At 36.6% G+C, this 23,901-nt stretch overlaps 1 protein-coding gene across 9 annotated transcripts in view; it reads left to right on the top strand.

Moving 5' to 3' along the window:
* ZNF385B (zinc finger protein 385B) overlaps positions 1-23,901 on the top strand; it is a 420,524-nt gene that overhangs the window by 278,926 nt on the left and 117,697 nt on the right. Inside the window, exon 1 of one of the 9 annotated variants that reach the window (XM_009237882.4) lies at positions 17,505-17,672. The exons of the other annotated variants lie outside the window; for them this stretch is intronic. The gene's annotated coding sequence lies outside the window, so the exon portion shown is untranslated. Of the gene's footprint in view, positions 1-17,504; positions 17,673-23,901 lie in introns of those variants that run through there. 9 annotated transcript variants of the gene reach the window in all.

Below are 23,901 nucleotides of genomic sequence, written 5' to 3'. Positions count from 1 at the left end.
GAGTCCACCTTATAGTGTTCTAATGAAAATCAAATTATATAATGCATAGAAATAACAAAGGATCTGCTACATAGAAAATTGTTCAAAACTGTTGGGTTTTTTTTAAGCACATATCAAATCCTATTCATTAAATTTAACTCTGAATTTATGTTTTATTGGACTTTAGGATAAAGTGTTATTTAAATTATATGAGCTATTGACAGATCTCCAAACACTTTACAAGTTTATAAGTGTTATAAAATTTATAATACGGATTTTATTGAGATATGAGCATCTTAATGATCAACACTTGTCTCTGTGCACATTTATTTATATATTTATTCATGTATATATTCATGCCTGGTCAAGCAACAGATTAAAGCAATTAACAATTAGCAGATATTTTAAACAGCTATCAGTTATACTTTAAGCAAGCCAGTGGGATTTTTTAGTTATCTAACTTTGGTATGAGGTCATTTAGTTATCTAGTTTTAGATTGAGGTCATTTTGTTCTCATTAATAAAAGAAGCTGAGTTTGGTATTCCCAGTTTTTATCTCACACCAGTAAGCCAGTAACACTCAGTATATGCTAATAATTATGATTAAAGAAATATTAAGGAAACAAAGATTTAGCTGCTTGAAATTTGGTGTACTGAAAAGCCTAATTAATAAAATTTTCAGTTTTTCTCCACATTAGCCAGGATTTAATCTCCATCAAAATACATATTTTTCTATTAGTCTAATTCTACAAACCCAACATAAGAGGTCATTGTCACATAGGCTTATGTCAACCATAATGACTGGAAGGTGCTCTCCTAATGTTCCCAGATTTGTCAGGTTTATCTCAGGATAAAGTAACAACACATATTTTAATTTGTTTTGCACATCATTCCTGATTCTCATATGGAAATAATTAGGGAATTTTATGTACTTCTAGATTTAATGTGAGTGTGTGTTTATGGATATATAAGTAAGAGAATGTTCAGATTTCATAGAGGAGGTCAAGTAAGCTTTTCTCAGGTAGGAGAAACTATACCAAACTAAGAGTTAACACGCTTGATGCAAAGTTTATTAGCAATGTAAATGTCGTTACCTCTGATTCGTGATCAGCTGAACAAACAGTGAAGGGCCACTGTGACTTTCAAGCTTTGGGAACAGAATCTAATGACCTTAAAAGGCAAAAGAACTGTTTCCCACTAGGTATGGATGGAAGTGATTCAATTCTGAGCATCATCATGATTGGCAATTAATAATGCAAATGACTTGTTGATCCAAAATGGTTCTCAGTATCTGGGCAGGGCAACTATGAATGTGTATATGAGTGAGGTAGATTACAACATATTTTCATTCTATGTCTCATAGTCTCAGAGTGACTGTATACACATAGGCACCACACACATCCTCTAACCGTCTTGATTTGGGAGGGCAAGATGAATGTGCCTACTACATTAGTTTGCTTTTGTGTATAATTGTTACAGTTTTAAGACATGGCTTAACTTGAAGTGTGTACTCAGAAAGGAGAGTTACTCATTACCTTGTACATAACTCATTTATTGCCCTTGTAACGTATTTGTTTTCTTTTCCCAACTACCTCTTAAGAGCAGGGACCCTGTCTTAGTTAGAATGAACATAGGCAATGGTTCATAGTAGGTGCTTAAGAAATATTTGAATGAATTTATAAATGAATTAGAGCTTCTGAATGGAAGTCTATAGTACTTAAATGTGCAACATACATAAATATAAACATTATCCAAAGAATCTATCAATGTGTATATGGATGCACAAACACACATATACATCCCACGTTCAGAGTACTGTCACTAGTTGAGGAAAGTGATTAATGTCTAAGGTGTCTAGCCAACAATAATAGCATATGATTATGTAATTAAGTAATAAGTAATTGTGAAGGAAGGAAAAACTATTTAGATACTTACTGATTGCTTAATATAAAAAATGGAGGTATGTTTGCTTGAAAACATTATGAGAGTTAAATATATCAGCCTATGAAAAATTACAGAAAAGCAAACACATTAACACTTATTCATAGCCACCAGTATTTTTTTTTTTGGTAAAGACAGCACAAACCACTAAACAATGAGTTTATTCATTGTTTTCCTTACTGTGGCCATAACTAGTATTCATATTAGTAATTTATTAGGAATACTGACACATAATTATCCAAACTTCTGCAAAAAGCAATTATAGTTTTTTTCTGATAAGAAAAAGAAATTTTTCAATTTATAAGGTTTTAATAAGCCCTTAAATTAACTTTATTTTTCCCCAAGATTAATAATTATAAAGGAGCATGGGTCCAGTTATCACATTTTCTACCAGAAATATACTGGGCATGCGTGGGCAATGTTTCTCTTTAAAGTAGTTGCTGACACTATATAATTAGAGAATTACAATAATGGGTCTTATAGAAGAAAAGGAACCATATTCATGTATACTTTTTGGCATATGCTGTTAGAGAAACTTTATGTTTCAGTGTGAGATTTATTTATCTGATACATAATCAACTTTATATCAAGTATTCTCTAATGAGTTCTAATGAACTAGAAGTAGCTTTAAATGGAAAAAATATTATTCTACCATCTCAGAAAATAGTTTTGGCTTATTCCCCATTAATTTTGACCTTAAAAAAATAAGATCCCTTTAGTCCACCTGGGCCTGGGTGGCCTGCTTATTTTCTCATAGAGGGTTCTAAAGCTTCATGGAAAGTCTTAGGTTTTACTCTATTAGCCCAATGTTACAGGGCTCTTCTCCATGCCACAAATATTCATTTGCAGATAATGATACTTTCCACTGCCTCAATATATTTTCATATCCAGTTTTCTCCTGGTATCTTATCTGAGGAATGCTTAAAGCCATCTGTTGTGAGATTTTCCTCAAACTTTCTCTAGCAAAAGGACCGGTTTTTATTATAACATACTTAATTAACACCTTGATCAAGGAGGCAAACAGTGCAGCAGAGATTCCTGGAACAAGATGATCAATTGGACTTACCCTGTGTTTGTTGAACTGCCTGAATTTTATAAGCCCATGTGGATATGGCTTAGAGCTGAGATCCAAACAGCTCCTGCTTCCTGGTCTCCTCCCCGAATTACATCTCTGTATTATCAGTATCTCTTGCGACCAGTTTTCTCTGAAGTCATTATAGACTATATAGAATTTACGAATCATGTTCAAATTTGTTAGTCATTAAATATTTGTCCAGACTGGGTATATGACTGTGCACTTATAGAAAGATGCTCACAATATAATGCGGTAATTACGGTGATGTGGAATATAGGTATTACAGGAACAAAGTGAAGGAATACTTCATCCAACCTTAGTGAGTCGAAAAGATACTTCCTCTCTTAAAGATGCATAGAAATAGTCAGATTTATGACCATGTAGGCCATGTTAGTGTAAATGACATGATGAAGGTGAAGCTCCATGGGCATGGGTACCCCAACTGTCTTGTTTAGGCCACAATCCCAACATCATGCATAGATGTGGCTCATAGGCCCTAACCCTCAGGACGTATGTGTCAAATGGATAAATGGAAAAAAAGGATTTTCAGCAGAAGAGTAATGTGGTTCACTTTTGATTTTTAGATACGTTGTTCTGGCAGCGTCATGGGAGATGGATCCAAAGAGATTAAAACTGGAGTGAAGGAGTCCAGTAATGATGTGAAGAGATGAGGGTCTGAACTAGGACAGAAGTCAGTCACAGGGATGGATTTGAGACGTTTTGGAGGGTTACACATGTAAGACCTGGTAACTGTGTGCCTGTGGGAAGAAAAGGAGAGGTAGGGGGCAAGTGTTGTGGCAGAGTTGCCATCGTCTAACTTAAAGAATACAAGGAGAGGAGTTATCTAAGGGAAGAAACAAGTTAAAGTTTAATGCAACATATTATCATTTAAATGTGTTCCAACTTTTACTTTTAAAATGAACCCATGAGGAAATTCTAATAGATCTTTAATGAAAATCTTGTAGCACTTTAAAATTTTTAACTATCCCATGGGCATTATACCAGCACTGGGTCAAGAATATAAACTAAAAACATGGGTACCTCCCTTTAAAAAAAAACAAAAGTCTTTTAAGAATACCAAAACACTTGGGCATAACTACCACTTATTCTTCATGCAGAAATTTTGATAGAGAGAGAACTATATTAATTCTTTCCTCCCTTTTGCTTTCTTTTTTTTCTTGATATTATTCCTGTGGGTCTGGCATTCTGCAGTAAAGTAGGCAGAATCAGCTACCACATGGAGCCTCACTCCCAGACAAGTGGCCTTTGAAAGCTTCTCCTGTAGGAACAAAAGCTTTCCAAGGAAAGGAGCAATGCTTGCAGGCCAATGAGAATTCCAAATAAATAGCGTTTCGACTTCTGCTTCTCAATCTGGTTTTAACATTTGGTGAGGGGCAAAACAAACCCAACCAAAGCGCTATCATTCATTTGAACTTAAAGTTCAAATAATGTTACATTTAATTTGTAATCAAATCATTATAACTATAGTTGAAATATATAATTCTGGTATAGTGAAGATTTGTACGAAATCTTGTTTTTATTTTTTTTTCTCACTTTTTGGCACTGACTCTCTTCTTCTACATATATGTTTTATTATCACAGGATGAGTAATTTTATTGTCACGTCGCAGAGCAAATTCTCCCAGCCCAAATAAATTTGGCTTTCAGCATGGTTATGGGACATCCAGTTGGCAATACCCAGCAGGTATCTGCATATACAGAGCTGAGGCCTGGGGCAGAGGCCTGAGCTCTGAGTTGCAGTCGTTGGCAGAGAGATAATACCCTGAGAGGCAGGGAGACCATCCAGAGAGGGTAGAGGGCCACCAGCAGAAGACCGATGTTGGTACCTGAGCAGCATCAACATACACAGAAATGAAAGAAGGGCAGTTCTAAAAAGAGAAAGCAATTTGATTAGAGAGACTGGAGGAGGGTCTGGAGAGAGAAGTATCCTAGAAGGCAGGGCTTTAAGAAGTTCAAGGAAGGAAGGAGTGAGAGAGCAAGGGAAGCAAGGACCTTCTCTCCTTAGATAAAGCCCTGATCCCCTAACATCCCTCCTTCCTTCCCTAACTCTTCAGAATCTTAAGAGAAGGCAGTAGTTAGTTGTTGCTGTGTCCATACTTATAAGTGTTCACCATCTATGCTATGTGAAGAATATAATTTCTTCAATGTACAAGTATGACTTCAGATTAACTTCCTTAGTATTGCTTCCATCTAGTTTGTTCATAGGCTTTGTGGCTTTTAATGCTCTTTTCCTGTAAGCAGCTACAGTTGATTTGACTGTAATTCAGGTGCTTCAATGTTCATTATTTTAGTAGTTACCCAGCAGATTTTATCATTGTTTACTCAGAGATATTTTTTAGCCCACGCTGCTCCTTATTCAGGATAAAGCAGATAAATATCTTGCTCAGAGCCAAACAGGGATACTTTAGATTCTGCTTCCATAGACTTTCTACTTTGTTATTTGCACTGACTCCTAAAAATATTGAGAAGGATAAACAGAAAAGTTCATTTAATTGTACTGAGTTCATTTATTGTTCTGAGCAAGTACAATACTCCCTATCTGATTAGTATCACTTCTGATCCGTATTTTATCCACAGAAAGGTACAGTTTTGTTTTTCCCCAAATAGATTGTGGTTTACCTATATTTTCGCTATTGTAAAATGCAGTTTATGTGCAGGATTCAAACCCCTTAATTCAGGCCTGAGTCATACTTCTATCATCACCCTCAAATTGCTAATTTTTATTTGCCCATTCCTCATGAGTAAAGATTTTGTTATGGATCTTAAACAGCATTATAGTAAAGGAGTGATTTTAAAAGTCATTCCTTTTGGTTCACAAGGATACCCTTCTGTGGAAAGAGAAAATAAAATAGATATTATAATAATAATGCTATACTTTTTATCAAGTTATGTCAGACCTCATAATTAACCTTATTTTTATGGCATTTTGGCGAGTTTGTTTTTACTCTAGTTCTCGTATTCACAGAGACTGAAATGTAAAAAAAATTAAGACTTTATCCAAAGCCACACAGGCATTAGATCTGAGTAACTTTGGCATTGCTGACCTACAACTTGTCTTTTTCCTCTGAGCTTACTTAAAATATTTATGAAGCCTTGAAAGCTTTCTCATCTGTTTTTTATTTTTCCCTGACGGAGTATTGATTTTTGTTTTTTTAACTTCAAAAATTCACATAGCACAATTGTTAAAAAGTTCAAAAGTAACTTTCTTAAATTTACCTTTTAATCTAAATTTTTTATTTTTAAAAAGACCTAACTTTACAGCACATGACATAACTAATAAATAAAACAAACGAGTATTCATCAATATTGAGCAAAATGATAAATTTTACTTTTGAAAAGTTTGTTTTCAAGAAAAACTGAACCTATCCTTTAGTTTTTTGTTTTTTTGGTTTTTCTTTTTTCCTGATAGCTGCTGGCCTCACAAAGTATTGTTAGCATATCAGTTTGGTGTTTTAGCAAAATAAAAATTAAAAATTATACCATTCCTTTCATCTAAGTCTAAGTGCTATTGCTTAAAATTTTTCCTCCAGAATTTTTCATGTGAAATTCTTGGAGATTGAGAAAAGATAATAATTCAGATCTATTAATAAAGATGAATTGCTGCTAGAGATATACTGTGAAATGCATATGCAACGTCTGAAAAGATACGTTGCAGAAGATATGAATTCGCCATTCCTAAGTCACTTTCTTCAACTTAAAGTATCAACATTTATTAGGTTAACATCAAATACTTGAGAGCAGATTCTTGAAATATTGACTAAATGTGAATTCTTGCTATAAGATTTGAAATATCTGAAAATCAAATATAATTGGGAAAATTCTGCTACTTTATTATTTATTAAATAGTCCTGGTAACTTTAATGATAGCCACATATTTTAAACAAATGATTATCTTTGACAGAGGAATTATAAATGAGAGCCTCATTCAAGAATTCCCTTTATTCATGGCTGTTGTTTGTCTGCCCTTCTTTTTGGTGGTACAGAATAAACAGGGCTTAGTGGGAAGGGGAGGACCATACAGTCTAGCACACAGGCCTTGCACAACCTCAGTCTTGGTGGTAGTATGGGCAGGTAGAAACCAAAATCCCTGAGTTGGAGGGGTTTTCAGGTCAAAGCTTAGAAATGACATTTCCCTCCAAACTGACCTCTCCTTCTGTGTTCTTTCTCCATGATAGGCCCTTCCATCTACCCAAGCTGGAAGACTTGCTGAATAGTCCATTGGATATTAGCCCTGTCTCCAATCAGTTGTCATGTCCTATCGAGTCTACCTCTTTTGTCTGTATTCTTTTCTCACTACAGCCTAACCCTAGTTCATGCTCAAATTGTCTCTCACATAGGTTACTATGATGCCTTCTACTTGAACTCCTTAGCTCTATCAGCCTCTCTTTTCCTACCCAGCCTTCACCATATCAGTATTTTTCCTATTGCCACACTATCACTCTGTATCTTAAATGTCTGTGTGTTCAAGTAAACCCTTCACAAGGCAGTTAGCTCCATGAAGGCAGGGACTGAAGGTTTCTGGTCCATCATTATATACTTAACACCTAGTACACTATGTGGCTTTTAGCCATCATTGAAAATCAGTTGGATTTTGAATACATGGATTTTTTCATTCATAAATATCTGAGAAGGCCAGGTATTATTTTAGAATTCCTAGACACCTCAAAGTTCTCTGCCAGAACATGGAAGCACAAAGTGGCTCCTGGCCCACCTCCTGTCCTGTTCAACAAGAAGGTAGGCACCCTAGTCCTCACTGCCAACCTCCAACTACATTTCCTGAAAATAGCCACCCTGAGGCCACTCCCAGGCCCACACAGATGTTGTCCACCTCACAGGAAGGGATCTGGAAAAGAGACCTACACAGGACTTGGAAGTAGTCAGAGGGCCATTAGGGCATCGACTTACAGAATCCCAGGAGCCCAGGATGTGGTCTAGAAGGAGGGGTGGGGAAGGCATAGACAATGTGGGCCGATCCCTTTGGCCTACGAACTGGGTAGGAATATGGCCAGAGGAGGGTTGTGTCTAAGAGCCCTACTACAAGCAGGAGATGATCTGGATTTGTTCTAGAGATTGTACTCCTAGTGTATATTTGTGAAAGTGTAGCATTAGCAAGAACTGTCTAATATTGTATTTGTGAAACCCCATCTGAAAATATGAATAGAACTTAAAGGTTGTAACTGAATCTTTCCTAACTAACCTTTTAATTATTTGTATTTCAAGACCAGATGACTCTCTGTTCTGTTGTGTTCTGGGAAGCAGTTTCAAGTACTGATTAAGAGTACAATGTGGAAAGCCAAAACAGGGATATGAGTTGTGAGCTGGATTTTGTTCTAAGTTGTCCCTTTGCTGGCTAGGGGAGCCCTGGGCAGAGTGCCTCATCTGCTGAATAGAGGTAATCTTCCTTCAGGCTTGTAGTGAAAGTACGTGAGGTTAGAGTCTTTAAAAGGCTTAGCTTAAGTAAATGCTCAATAGATCACAGTGCTGTCATCATCATCATCATAATCAGTGTCATTATTTTTACAGCTGTTATTCCTCATTGTCCATAACTATTGTAATGACCTTGGGCAAGTCACATAACCTCTCAGAACCTCAATTTCTTCCTCCATAAAATGAGATGTTTGGAGCAGAGGATAACAAAGACTTTGTCCAATTAAGAGCAAGGACTTTCTGGAGTTCTTTCTCTTTCAGTGTACACTGAACTTGAACTTGACCCCACAAGCTGTGTTTAAATTGTTCATGGAAGTTAGCTACTATGCATGTAATACCGCTATATATTCTACTTTAATCAAATGTAGTGTGCAAAAACTGAAAAAACCTGGATTAAATATGCAGTTTATGAAACAAGTATTTGCTTTATAGAAAGATTCATTGTAGAGTCCCTTTTACTCACAGGCTTTTCTAGTACGTTAAAAATAAAATTTGATTTAAAAAAAGATATTCGGTTTGCCTGCAACTTTTCAGAAACATATGCAGACATTTTTAATCCCTTTGAATCACAGAATCCCTTGTGAATTGATTAACTCTGATTCCTCTCTCTGAGAAATGAGCATGGTTGCAAATATTTGCATACAATTCCTGGAGAGGGGGTGGTCCATGGATCCTAATTTAAGAAGCCCTGGCATAAAGCCAAAATAAAGAGAAAACCAATAAAAATGGAATATGTTGAGGATATTATAGGCATTTCTAAATGCCAGCCTCCAAATAACTCTCTTCAGAATCAGAGAAACAAAGAGAGAACTAACATTTATTGAATGCACACTATGCCAGACACTGTGTTAAGCATTGTATAAGTGTCCTTCCCCTTCCAAATCTAAAAAAGACAGGTATTATTTCTGACGAGAAAATTGAGGCTCAGAGAATAAGCACTTCTCCAAAGTCTTTTCACTATTAAATGGTAAAAGCAAAATTTGAACTGGGGTCTGGCTCTAAGGCTACATACACTATGATAAAAGGCCCTAAGTTCCTTCACATTTATTCCCAAGCCCCCAAATTTTTATTAAAGAATAGATCACAGAAATGTACAGATTTTTCTGCCTTAGTGAACTCACAAAGGAACCAGCTTCATGTTGAGAGCCCATCCTTTCCCCCTCCCATGTTCTGTGTCATCAGAGCTGGGAGGACTTGCAGGAGTGGTATGTTGTTGTTGGGATGGGGCAGGGCAGCAGAGAGCTGAGAGATGATGGACTCTCTTGGCTGGATATGATTCAAAAGTTCTGATCCCCTACGTGCCCCAGTAAATTTTCCGGCTGACATCTGTGTTAAAGAGTTGTCAGCTGAGGAGCAGAGAAGTGTCCAGTCAGACTCAGAATACCTCATTTGCCAAGTATCACATGAGAATAGTGAAGACAGGCCCCATTTGGAAAAGACCTGCTTCTAGGAAGATTTATTACATAGGGGTCATGTTGCATAACTATGTTCAGGATACTCAACTCCTTGACTCATTCACGTTTCATAAGACAGATAATCCCTTCAAAAAGGAGGGACTAAATGAGGAAATAAATGAAGGGCCTTATATGAATGGCAGAACAACCTAAGTCTTATTGGAATTCTTTCTTGGACTGTATCTATAGCCTTGGTGCTATAAGCCAATATTGACCTTTCTTCATAAACAGCTTGACCCAATACTGTGCAGAAAGCACTGCGCTTTGCGCACTTAAAGACCTTATATAGTAAGGTGAGTTCTGTGTCATGTTCTAACCTGTCAAAACAAAACATTTGTGGTGATTTGGGAATATGCTCACAAATACATATTTGGTTTCAAGTTATTTTAAGATATGCTGTCTTATCACCTCAGCCTTCACAACATGTCCTAGAAAATTATGCTGTTTTCACAGTGATATTGAAGGCACCGTGAGATTTGGTATTTTATTTAGATTTTCCTCATGATTTCCCACATGATATAGAACTGCTTCATAAAGTTACTTGCTGTGAAGTATTTCAGAGCTTTATTTGGCAGTAATCAGGAAGATATTACTTAAGAATGTTTAAAAGTAAAATATGCATATTTAGGAATAACTGACACCTGATAAGCAATTTTTCTTATATGCTATGGATGGTGCAAAAGATATTTTACTAGTGTAGAAATGATACCTCCTTATATCAGCAAGGCAGCATAACATAGTGGCAAAAGTATGGACTCTAGAGCCAAACTACGTGTGTTTGAACCCCAGCTCTGACGCTTGCCTGCTTCGGGATCTTGGGGAAGATATTTTGTCTTTCTGTGCCCTGTTTCCTCATCTAGAGAATGCAGGTAATAGCAAGTTCTTCCTTTACTGTGTTAATTTGAAAATTGGGTGAATTAATATACATAAGTGTATAGAACAGTGTTGGTGCATAATAAATGTTATGTAAGTGTTAGACATTGTTATACAAATGAGTAAAGATGACTAATAAACTCTAGGTGTTAGATGGTTTAAAAAATAAGTTAGTTTATCCTCAGTTTAGGATAAGTGTTTAAATAGAATTTATTCTCATATTGGTCTTAAGAAAGCTCTAACTAAGACCTCTGCCATTCCTTCTGTCCTCTTATATCAAATCTGAGTATCAATTGATGGCTTCACTGACATCTGTGGGCTGAGGATCCTCATGTACCTGTAAATGGAAATGAGTACTAAGTTTGATAGATTTCAGTTTGACAGATTGAATAAATACCATTTCTCACACATACCCAACATATTTTTGCCAAATGTATGTCAGCCCTACTGTGATAATGAAATACCACCGTACATTAAATGTTGCTAACTTCATAACAGCTTTGAATATGATCAGTGAATACTGAGGGAAAAAATAACACTAATACTATGTGAGAAGTCCTTGAAACCATTTGATGCTAAAATTGTATTTTCACATTTGAAAATGCTGGAAAATTGTGGTCATTCATTCATTCAAAATATGTATTGTGTACCTACCATAGGCCTGGCCCTGCTCTAGAAACTGGGAATATAGTTTTTATCCCTGTGGAGATTATATTTTAGTAACAGGAGATAATGAACAAGTAAACAAGTAAAACATAATCATTTTAGAGACAAATAAGTGCCAAGAAGTAAATAAACCGAGCAGTGTAATAGAGGGAGGGGCTCACTGAGATGATAACTGAGCTGAGGCACAACTGAAATGGGAGCAGGGAATTTCATGCTGAGGGAACAGCGGAGGCAAAAGCCTGAGATAGAGTGAATGTGATGTGTTTGGGAAAGAGAGAGGAAGGACGCTTAGATCTTGGGGGCTGGGGGAAGAGAGGCAGTACTCGGTGAGGTTTTGGAGCAGGCAGGGGCTTAATTAAACATGTGGTGACTGCAGGCCATAGCAAGGGGTTTGATTTTATTCCAGGTGCTGTGGGAAGCTGTTCCACTGGAGTGACATGATCAGATTTGTATTTTTAAACAGTTTGCTTGGCTGCTGTGTGAGAACCAAATGTCGGAGACCGTAAGTGGTCCCAGAAAGATCCCTTAAGATTCATTAGCTGTAGTCCAGACAAATGTTGGTGTCTCAGACTAGTACGTGACAGTGACATGGACGGAAGCAGGAAGATTTGCAGCCTATGTTGGAGGTGGAGACAACAGGACTTGCCAATAGTCTGGATGTAGGTGGAAGCTAAGGAGGAATCAAAGAATCACATATTTTAAGGTCTTGCTCAAGTCCTGCCTTCACAGTGAAACTTTCTCCAGCTCTTCTAGCCCACTTTTGTCTCTCCTTTGATTGCAGTGGCTTTTGAGCTGACAATATGTGCAAGGCATTGTTCCTGGTGCTTAGAATACATTAGTGAATGAAACAAAGCTTCCTGCCCTGTGGATGTTATGCTCTGTCCTGTACCACTTCTATATCTGTGCCACTAATTTACATTAAATTTTATGTGTCTTTGTATTAGTTTCTAATTGTTTTGGATATATTATTTTTGTTCTCTAAATAGAAAAGCACCTTTAGGACCAGTGAACCCACTTTCCAATTTACCATAATGTCTTGCTCAGTGATGGTGGAAGCAAAAGTAACAGTGAAAATATGTTTTTTGTTTTTCCCCCACAGATAGCTGGTTTCTAGGTTTGCCTGCTGCTTTAAATAAGTAAACTTGTGAAAATCCGAAATTGCAATTCAGATGACTAGAAGGGCCATAATTTTTTCATTAAAAAAGATTATGGGCCTGGCACGGTGGCTCAATGCCTGTAATCCTAGCAATTTGGGAGGCCAAGGCAGGTGGATCACTTGAGGTCAGGAGTTCGAGACCAGCCTGGCCAACATGGCGAAACCCTGTCTCAACTAAAAATACAAAATTAGCCAGGTGTGGTGGCTGGCGCCTGTAATCTCAGCTACTCGGGAGGCGGAAGCAGGGAGAATCACTTGAACCCAGGAGGTGGAGGTTGCAGTGAGCCAATATCGCACCACTCCAGCCTGGGTGACAGAGCGAGACCCCGTCTCAAAAAAAAAAAAAAAAAAAAAGATTATATACTTACTCAAGAGTTACTCTAAAATAACAGTTCCTCTCCCCAATGAATGTAATTAAGAATTTGTCAACAAGTCATTATGCATTTGTCAGGGGGATTCGGATGAAGGAACTGAAGCTGAAGAATCAGAAGCCATAGTCCATTTAAAATTGATTCAAAGTGAAGACGTGAAGACATGAAAACTATAATTTAGAATTGTAAATTAAAAAGAAAATTATTTCTGAGTTCTAAAAATTCAAATATGTGGACTTTATAGAGGACTTCCATTTTCTACATTTAAATTTATAATCAACAGTTATAAATTAATTCTTTAACCAGGTCACGTTCATCCTGGCGATGAAAAGTAACCGTTCGAATACACAACCAAGTTGGCTTCAGGTTATGGCTTTCTGAGTATGTCTTAAAATATAAAAAAGAAAACAAAAGTCATGGCTTTATGTTTTGCAAGGAAGACTGAGTATCTTCACAAACACTCATAGGCTATTGACTCCTTTTCAAGACCCCTTATAGTAAGGTTGGCATTGAGGTGCTATTGCTAATGCAATGCTATATCTTACACAGCTGTCCTGCAGGTCAATTAAGCTTTTGAGGACTATCCCAGGAATTATTATTTCCATGAAAAATGCTTCTGGATTCTAGAGTACTGACTTTAAGCCAAAATTAGGAACATACTTCATTTATAAGAGGTCTTAAACTTGTTTCTGTAGTTCTCATAATCCATGTACTCTTTGAAGATGATCATAATTATCAATGAGCAATAAAACCTTTAATCAGGTAGTATGCAGCAGCACAGTTCTTATATTAAAAACACAGATGCTATTCCCTTATGCCTACATTCACTCAACACATTCATTAAGTGCCTTCTCTGGGCAGGGCCCTAGACAAACAGCAGTAAATTAAGTCTGGTCTCTAAGCCAGAAGAGCTTAGAGCTCTTTGGGGAAGAAGACACATGCACAAGTAATACACAATCAACAGTCTTAAGTACTGTAATGAAGATGTAAATAAAATGCATTGCAGGTTATCAACAGTCTTAAGTACTGTAATGGAGATGTAAATAAAATGCGTTGCAGGTTCGGAGGACATCAAAATGCTTTCTTCTGAAAAAAGAGGGAAGGCTTCGTGGAAGAGATGACATTTAAAGTGTCACTTGAAAATGGAGAGAATTTAAAGGAGACAAAAAGGGAAGAGCATCCTGGGAGGCAAGATGGCATGAAAAAAGTGATAGAACTCAGAAAGTGTGTATATACAAGAACCAGCTAGTGCTTCATGCACTGAACATTTCTGGAGCAACTACCAAGTGTAAGGCACTGCCTAAGGGGCCAGAGACAAAAAGACAAATAAGATGTGGGGCCTGTCCCTTGAGAGAGAATTTGGTTTAATAAATCTTATAAAGTGTGAGGAAACAGTTTTCATTTAAGTTTGAGGATGGTGTTGGATACTGAACTGCGGCATTTGAATTGGATTCTATGGCGATGGTAATAATAATGCTCACCATTCACTAAACCCTTCAGTGTTCTAGCCACCATCGTAAGAAAATGTAGAAGGAAAATATTCCAGTGTACATTTTTGCCTAAATAATATTTGTTCATATATTTACTTCAGGGATTTATAGGAAATGCCCTATCTTCTTTCTATGAAGACAATTCTAGTAATTTCATATTGCTGGGTGTGGTCTCATTAACACCCTGTTGTAGTTAAAATGATATTATCAGATGAACATGTTACAAGATGAAACGAGATTAAAAATAAAACATTCCTTATTGTTTTTTTTTAAAAAAAAAGAATTTACATGTAGTATTTCCTTCAGAGCTCCTCATGAGATATGAGAAAATTGGGGCTAAGTCAATTAATTTATGTAAGGTTTCCCAGCTGGTAAGTAGCCGAGTAGAGATTTAGACAGGTGCATAGTATTACAGAGCCTGTAACCCACTGAGGGAAGCCACAGGAGATGTTTGAGTAGGATAATGATTGATTTGAGCTGTTCTTCTTAAGAATTCATTTGACTACAAGGTGAATACAATGATTAAGGAATTATGCTTGTGAACAGCTAATGAGGACCTAAATGAAGGTAATGTCAATGGGTATGAAAAAGGAAAGGAGGTGACAGATGTCATAAAGCTTTCTAACTGGATTCAGGCACAAGGAAGAGGGAGAAGTCAAATACAGCTTCAAGTTTTAGAGTCTGCATGTAAGGAAGTAAAGACCAGCAAAGAAGAAATATCCTTTAGGGAGTGAGGTGAGGGGATAGGGGCAGGGAGGCTGGGATAAGTAGTTTAATTTTGTACAAGTTGAGCTTGAGGTGCCAATGGGATACAGGTGGGAGGGAAAATGCAAAAGTTAAGGTTAGAAATACAAAAGGTGAGCTTGGAAAAGAGGTGATTTAGAAATGGGATTATACTCTACCAATGGTAGAGAGGTCAAGGAGGACTGATAGAGGCCTTCAGAGCCCTAGTTTTATTTTGCTGGAGAAATCATAAGCCAGATTACAGTGTTTATGAAGTGAGGGGATAGTAAAAAATAAAGGAAAGGTAGGCTACTCTAAAAGAAGTTAAAAGGTAAGAGCAAATAGTTGTTAGACTAAGAGGCTAACAAGAATGAAGCAAGTTTTGTTTCCTTAAGAATGGACTGACTAAAGGAAGATAGTGATTGATAGGGTAAGGTCTTATAGAGAGGGCGGGCTGCATTAACTAACTAAAGGTGATGACTTAGCCAGGTAAGAGATGCCTGGTGCCTCCTTTGGATCCATCCAAGCTCTTCTCATCTTTTAGATAACCACTTAAATGTCACCTCTCTGTGGAGCCTCTGTCTCTCCTGTAGTTTTCCCCATAGAGGCTTAAGTGTTCCTTATCCCTTTCTCCCACTGGTCTTAGTACATACCTGCACTATGGACCAGTGGTTCTCAAACATCAGCATGTTTCAGGTCATGTAGGGGGCCGGCTAAAACACAGATTACTGGGCCCCATCCCCAGTGTTTATGATTCTGTAGATCTGGAGTGAGGCCTCAGAATTTGCTTTTCTAACAAGTCCTCAGGTGATGCTGATGCTGCTGGTCTGAGGACCACACTTTGTGTACTACTGAACTAAACTAAAAATATGTGAGACGCACAAATAAAGAGCTTGGGAGTTCAAGGATGCACTAGTATTCCAGACCTGGAAATGTTCTAGAAAAAATACTCCAAGAATCACTCATGATTCAACAGCAGGTAAGAAAGAATGAAATACTTCTTCATGAAAGAAAAATATTTTGAAGAGGCCATCAGGATAATCTCTACAGAGCAGAGGTTTCTTAGGGGAGAGCTATCATAGATGACGACTTTTTTTTAAGTGAAAACCACAGCCATGACTATAATTATACTGTAATCATAAGGACTGCCCAATTGTTATTTGGGGGGAAATAAGTATAGAGCTAGCATACTATGTTTCATTTAGAATAGTCTTTTGTTATTATTCATAACTTAGATGATTGAGACTGGAAAAAATGTACCATTTCTAAGAGCTGGTTTTATAATTACCATTTTCTCTGCTGCATCTAATTATTCACTTAGGTTTACCTGTCCCTGATAGTTACTGTGCAAATCTGACATAAGCAGATATACTAAATCTCAGAACTTGGATAAATATAATTTTTTCTGTACGTCACTAAAGTGTTGGCTGTGGTTAGCAAATGTGCTAAGTTGCCCAACCAAAGGTGCAAAATCCTTCCTGACATTTGCAAGCATCAGTCATTTCAAGTTTCTTTTATTCATTCAAATGCCCACTAAGCTAACTCATCAGTATCAATGACAATCAGCTTAGCATAAGCAAAACAACCATTCAGTCATAGCCACACTGTGTAACATGGATATATCAGATGTTTTATTCTGACAACATGGTCAGATGCCACTAGATGCAAAGTTAAATTAATTAGATATGAGAGCAAATAATAAATCATTTTAGTTCCAAGCATGTATAACTTCAATTTTACCATAATACCCTATATAACTGAAATTAGGTTTTTGAGTTGAGATGCATACACATCCCTATTAATTTTATCAACATCAAATTGACATCTGCTCTAGTCTTTTTGAACTATATGAATCTTTATTTAAAACCTAAAAATCCATGGGAAAGGAAACAAATTCTTCAGGCCTAATAGAATGCAAATAAATTATTCTAGTCTAACAGAATATAAATAAAGTTCGTTGTGAGAACACATTCTTTTTGAAATAAAAAGCAATTTTAAAAGATTTAGTTGCCCACCTGAGGGGGAATAATCCCTTGACATATAAGTGATACTGAAAATTCCAAACTGTTATGATAAGTAGATATTTTGAGATAATTGAATTCCTTTGTTAGGAGGGAGATGTGGGTGTCAGTTTGCTTTATTTCCATTTTACTATGACAGAGTGGTAGTTTTTGAGTAGCTGGGAGATACTCAGAAAAATTACGTGAAAGAAAGCCACTTGTCAGTCTTTTAGGATATATTTGGTTCTGTGTCATCAGAAGGTTTTCTGTCCTCTCCCTGGAATCAAGTTGCAAACACGATCCTCAATAGTAATCAGAGCTAAGCGGCAATTACAGGACGTATGATTTGTGCAGAAGCACTGCCTGCCGGCTGTTTCCTAGCACCACATTTCACAGGAGCACCAGGTTGAGATGATGGAATTATTTACTTTTAAATGTAACATCTCGTACAATGCTCAAATGCAGACGTGAACGTGGACTGTAACCTTAAAAACAAAGGTAAGCACTGCTAACTGACCCACATTTACATCTTAAGGAACTTTCTTATGAAATATGTGACAAAAATATAAAACAGGTCAAATGAATTTCAGAAAAAGAGAAAAGTATCAGAATTAAGACAAATAGAATTTGCTAATTTCGCAACTCCTTTGTCTAATGGTATCTTGATTTTCCTAGCCTGCTTGTATTTCATTTGTACTATTGAGCCACTTTACTAACTATAATGATGAGGTAACTGATTTCCCACATTTCTTTAATCTTTATGAGCTACTGTTCCCCTTTCTTTCAGAGTTTGTGTTGGAATAACTACTAGGTAAAAATGAGATTCATGTTCAATCCAACTATGTTAGAACTCGCTCTCCTTTTTATCTTCCTTTCAGAAAGTATATTTAAGCTGTTGATTATACATGTCCAAGAATCCACATTCAGATTGACAGAATAGTGGCTGGTAGCCTGTAATCAAATTGAGTGACGTGGGTGATTTGCACTCTTGTCACATGATTTTTATGATAGGCACCGTTTCAAGTTTTAATGTTCCATCTAGTTCACGTCAAAGCTCAATGGTTTCGTGTTTGTTTAGACCCTTGGGCATAGAAATCTCTCTGGAAACCAGGTAAGTTTAGCTCCTCAAGAGGGAGTATTGTCTGTTATAAGAGTAGGTATAATTTGTATGTATACAATAGGTACTTGTGAAATTCTCATTTCTATTTTAATGTTATCACTTTATTTTCCCCCACCTTTTATTTCCCTCACCTTACTTCCCACCTTTTATTTCCCCCACCTTACTCCCCACCTTTTGTTTCCCCCACCTTACTCCCCACCTTTTTTTTTTCAATTTTGCCATTTGTAAAACATGGGTAAATATATTATTAGAAAAGGACTTAAGAACTCTTGGCACCAGGAAGTTGTCTTTATCTCATAGTCTCCAGTGGGATTTCAGGTGGTTTGAAAAATATTGAAAGAGCATTGACTTCTTTTATTCTATCTTATTCATGGGTTAGAGGTGTAAACACTGAGGGTTCAGTGGACTTGCAAAAAATGAATAGGTTAAAGCCAGAAATGGCTTAATTTTTCCAAGGCCCTTGAGACGCTGATGTGTGACCTCTTGGCAGACAATGTTGCTCAGTTTAGTTATTACATACCTGACTTAGGGAAAATTTTTTGTAGTGCTATATTCATCATGGCCTTTGTTTTCTATGTTTGCTTTTCATAGAATTATTTATCCCAAGCATCATTTTCTTCATTAGAAAAACACGAGATGATCATAAGCCATGTAAAGTTTAGAAAACTACTTATGTTGGTGTGTGTAAAATGTATGTAAAAAGCTATTTAATATATGTAAAAGCATCTTGTGCTGTCCAATGAAATGGTATAGTATTTGTATAACCCAGGACACAGTGATGAATTTCCGTAAAAATATACCGTAAAATTCTATGGTGCACTCAAGTTTCTAACTTGTCCCTCTCCTTCACATGTATGGCAGATACCATCGTGGGAGCACGTAATAAAAACAATCCTCAGTTGTTGCAATTGACATGACTACTGGAGACAGAACTAGAGATATGGTCTAATTTGTTAAATCTTGTCACAGGGACAAACTTGTCCTGATACTACAATAATCTTGCTATTAATCTTTTGATTTATAGAAGCAAATATTAAAAACAAAACTAATACAATGTAGTTGCAAAATAAGGCAAATGACAAATTTTATGAGTGCTTTCTAGTTCCCTGGAAGTATTATGGGGGGAGCCAAATACAAAGAGATGAAAGAGGCACACAGATAGGTACACAGATGTACAGAAACAGAGAGAGACAGACAGAGATGCTACATACAGGAGAGAAATAGGAGAGATGAGAGAGACAGAAAAGACAGGTGGGAAAGAGGGAGACTATGGAAACAGTGATTAGAGAGAGTTAGAGAAAGAGGGTGTTAGATAAAAAGAGACAGAGATACAAGTCAATCAAAGTTTGGAAAGTTGTAGAGATTGTGCAGTTTTGGAACTTTGGATTCTTTTTGCATTTCTTTTAGCTGGAAACATGCTTCCTCAAGTTAAATACATTGAGCACTAGGTCCATTTTTGTGAATTGTTTACTTTCCTTTGGTGTCTTTTAAAGCCAAGGGAATTAACAGTCTGTTTGAAGTTCAGAAGAGACCAATAGTTAAAACAAATGTTTTAAAAGAAAATATTTCCATTCCTTTGTTTCTTTATAAAGCAAATCATTGAAAAGGAAAATAATGAGTGCTGTGAAGAAATGCTCTACTTTCAGTGGGACTTCTTATGAAAAAGTCATTATGGCCTTGACTTTTGGTGTTCATTGCTGGGATAGGAGGGAATTATTTGGGGAGTCAAAATGAAATTCCATATAAAGAATATTATTCAGATTTTAAAAAGAAGATCCTACCATTTGCAACAACATGGATGGGACTGGAAGACATTACGTTAAATGAAATAAGCCAGAAAAAAAAATACTGCATGATCTCTCTTATATGTAGACTTTTTTAAAATGTCAAATATATAGAAACAGAGAATAGAAAGGTGGCTGTCAGACTGTGGGAGAGAGGGGAATATGGGGAGATGTAGGCCAATATTGGCAAAAGGTAGAAAGTTGTAATTATGTAGGATGACTATATCTAGAGATCTAAGGTACAGCATGAGGACAGTAGTTAATATTATTTTGTATGTTAGAAAATTTCTAAGAGTGGATTTTAGGTACTCTTACCACACACACAAGTAACCGTGTGAGATAATGGATGTGTCAAATTGCTTTACTATAGTGATCACTTCACTATATATATATATATATATATATATGCATCAAAATATCATATTGTACACCATAAATTTTATATGATTTTTAGAAAAGAACCTGACAGTCAAGTTGTAAAGTAAAAATTTTGATGACTATGTTAAAAAATAAAAAGAAATTTCATATAAGAAAGTCTGGTACAAGGTCAGTATAATAGTACAAGAGTAACGTGATGCACAGGGCCGGGGCAGTCATTTATGATGAGGGCCTTCATGTGCAGAAAATACCTGGGTGTTCATTGGAGATGTTTTGCACATCGCTAGTGCCCCAGAAGCTGGCTACCTGACTGAAGCAAGTAGCATCAGTTTCTAGGATGTCAGGACAATGGCAGAGTTTCAAGAAGCCAGGCCAACTATTGGCCCAATCTGTTAAATACCCACTAGAGACCTTTTAGAGTACAAGCATTCCCTGGGTCACAGAACACTCCATGTTTCTCAGGAAAAGGGTGAGCTCACATTGTCTTCCAGTCACCCACAGGAGTGTTTGAAGAACTCAGATGCCCTGCTTCACTAGGTTGTTCCTGCTCATGCAGTTTTTGCTCTACTCTACTTCATTTTATACAGATTTCTGTCATACAATGAAGAGGCGAAAGGGAAGAAAATCATTTTGGGAGTAAGATATTAGGAAATTTCTAACAAGAAATTCATACTAATTCTAATCCACTTTGCAAAACTAAGCCAAACTCACTGCTCTTTCTTCCTTCTCCAGATCATCCCTCACCACTTTTCCCATTGTAGCTCCAATTTTACCCCATACTCACAGTCTCTGCTCACTCTGGCCTTGGCATGGCCAGATCAGGCACCCCATACCAGGTTTCCATAAGGATGGAACAGGGGCTTTCATGCTGTTTGCACAGCAACCTTGGCTGCCAGGTAGAAGCCATCTCTGCCGCTCCTGGGTGAGAATGGCTTATTTGCTGATGGAGGACCAAGAGTGGCCTTTTCTATGATGGCCATCATGACTATCATACTTTACTAGAATTTTTTATGAACACTCTATAGTGCATTGTAATTCTGGTGGCCTTGGGATACATATGCAAAAAGGGTTTAGAGCAGATTTTACTGTTTCTATTTATTCCCAAGTTGTGCTTTCTGGGATTTTATTACTTTTTGTTGTTATTTTTAACATGGGCACCTACTTTTGAATAGCTATGAAGTGTTTGGTTAATATTTAAGCTAAAGAAACCTTTTTTCTCTGCCAAAGTGGGAGTAGAAAGCACTAGCAGAGCAAATATTAACTCTGTTTTCTCAAATTGAACAAGCTTGGGGTGGGGGAAATATCCTTTTACAAAGGATAATTTGTATAAACCACTATTCTTTTCTTTTCCCTCCTTTTGTTTCTTAAATACCACAGCCTAGACATTGAAAGCAGGAACTTTCAATTTCTCCAACTTCAGAAATTCTCTGAAACTAGGAGAAAAAACATTTTGTGCCCTAGAGCTAGAATTTATAGCAGCAGCTGGGTGCACTGACCTCAGAGTTGCTGTATCCAGATCCCTTTAGCCTGGCTCTTAGTGTGAACTGCAGAGGAGAGGCCTAAAGACAGAGCCAGAGGTCTAAATAGGCCTGCTGCTTTGATCTCAAATAGAAGGTCAGTTGCCATTACTTGAAAAAATGTGCCTTCTCAGATAGCATTTTTGTCGTTGTGATTCTGATAGTACTTCGGTATAAAAACCAACAACACAAATGTGAGTGTGCCTCCTACCATGAGGCTATTTAAATTAGTTATATTGATCCAAACAGTATGGTTAAAGCATAGTTGTAATGAGCTTTGTTCATCTCTTTTTTTCCCCATTGGGAATATTAAAAGAAGTATTAAAATGAGGCATTATACTGGGGATTCCAAAAGCAGGGAGGGAGTGAGAGGGGCAAGGGTTGAAAGCCTATCAGGTACTATGTTCATTACTTGGGCAACAGGATCATTAGCAGCCCAAACCTCAGCATCATACAATATACACATTATATAAACCTATACATGTACCCTATGAATCTAAAACATATACGTATATATGTGTTATATACGTATATGTTTTATATATATAATAAAATAAAATGAACTGTTATAATCAATCTTGTGCTACTTTATAAATTGGAAAGAAATGTTGGCTTTTGGCCACACTGGCTTTTCTTTCATTGAATTTCTCCCATTAATCATGTTGATAAAACAGTAAAATTAAAATCTCATTTAATTAAATGAATACTCTCTTTAAAATTTCAGTCAAAATTGAAAAAGAAAACACACCAAATGCTAATCTTGAATTTTTAAAGAAGGTAATGATGACAATATATGATTCTTGTACATCTTTGATTGTACAGACTTAAATATTCAAAACAGTGTTCATGGGCACGGAGCTCTAGGTTTGGTTCTAGCATCAGTCAGGTACCATGGTAGATTAAGCTCTCCAAATCCCATTTTTGTTATACAAAATGAAGGGTAGATTCCTAAATTATGCTTACCTCTAAAATTGTATCAAATATAATTCTTTTAGAACTATTCAGTGACTTGAGTAACATTGTTACACTTTTCCTGGGAAAAATTGTATTTTTTAGGGAGGTTTCCAAAATAAATGATAGTTCTGCACTGCCATTAGGTCTTTAGCATGCTATAGACTGCCATCTTAACTGCCAATTGTTAGATTTTATAGACTCAGAGTTCTAGATATACATTTTTCTTTTTGGCATCACTAGGGTCTGTGTTAGTCTCCCCTATTCACCTCCTAAATTCAGCAAGGAAGCATCAGCATCAGAGACAACACATAGTTCCTCTGTTTGTAATAGAAAGAGGCTTCAGACTTCAAGAAAGGGTCTTAATGCCATTGAGGAGAGTCACCAGGCAAATGTAGCTCAGGACCATCGCCCCACGTCTTTTTGCCAGTAAATTTCATCAGGCGCTGTGACCTCCCAATTCGTTCTCGACCTCAGACAATTTTAGTAAAGCCCTGTCTGGAGATAATTTTGGCTTCTCCAAAGACTTAGTAATTTAGAAACTAAGCACATGACATTCCCTTTTGATAAGTCAGGTGTTTAAAAATTATTGCAGAAAACTTGAGAAAGCATTTGTTAGAATACCGTTTTTTCTTCTTTCAATTTCCTTTTTTTGCATGATCATGCTTAATACTATTGGGTTATAAGCTGAGAAACTACGATAAAGGAAAAATATTTTAAATTCAGTTTTAACCCCCATAAATTTATTTAAATTCTTAAATTCTCATACTTTTCAACGCTGCTTTGAAAAAGAATTGCAGCCAGTGAAATATGTCACGTTTGACCAAACTATAGTTTGTACAGTATAGCAAATAAATCTTATCCATTTTTTTAACAACACTTAAATGTAAGAAATCCAAGTGGGCAAGATATTCAGGTATAAATGAATCACCACTTGGCTGTACATGTTCTATTGCCACAGCATCTGAAAAGCCATC

This window comes from Pongo abelii, chromosome 11 (genome assembly GCF_028885655.2).
Source record: "Pongo abelii isolate AG06213 chromosome 11, NHGRI_mPonAbe1-v2.0_pri, whole genome shotgun sequence".
Lineage (NCBI taxonomy): Eukaryota > Metazoa > Chordata > Mammalia > Primates > Hominidae > Pongo > Pongo abelii.
The sequence above is the reverse complement of the archived record's forward strand: the minus strand, read 5'-3'. Positions and strand labels throughout refer to the sequence as shown.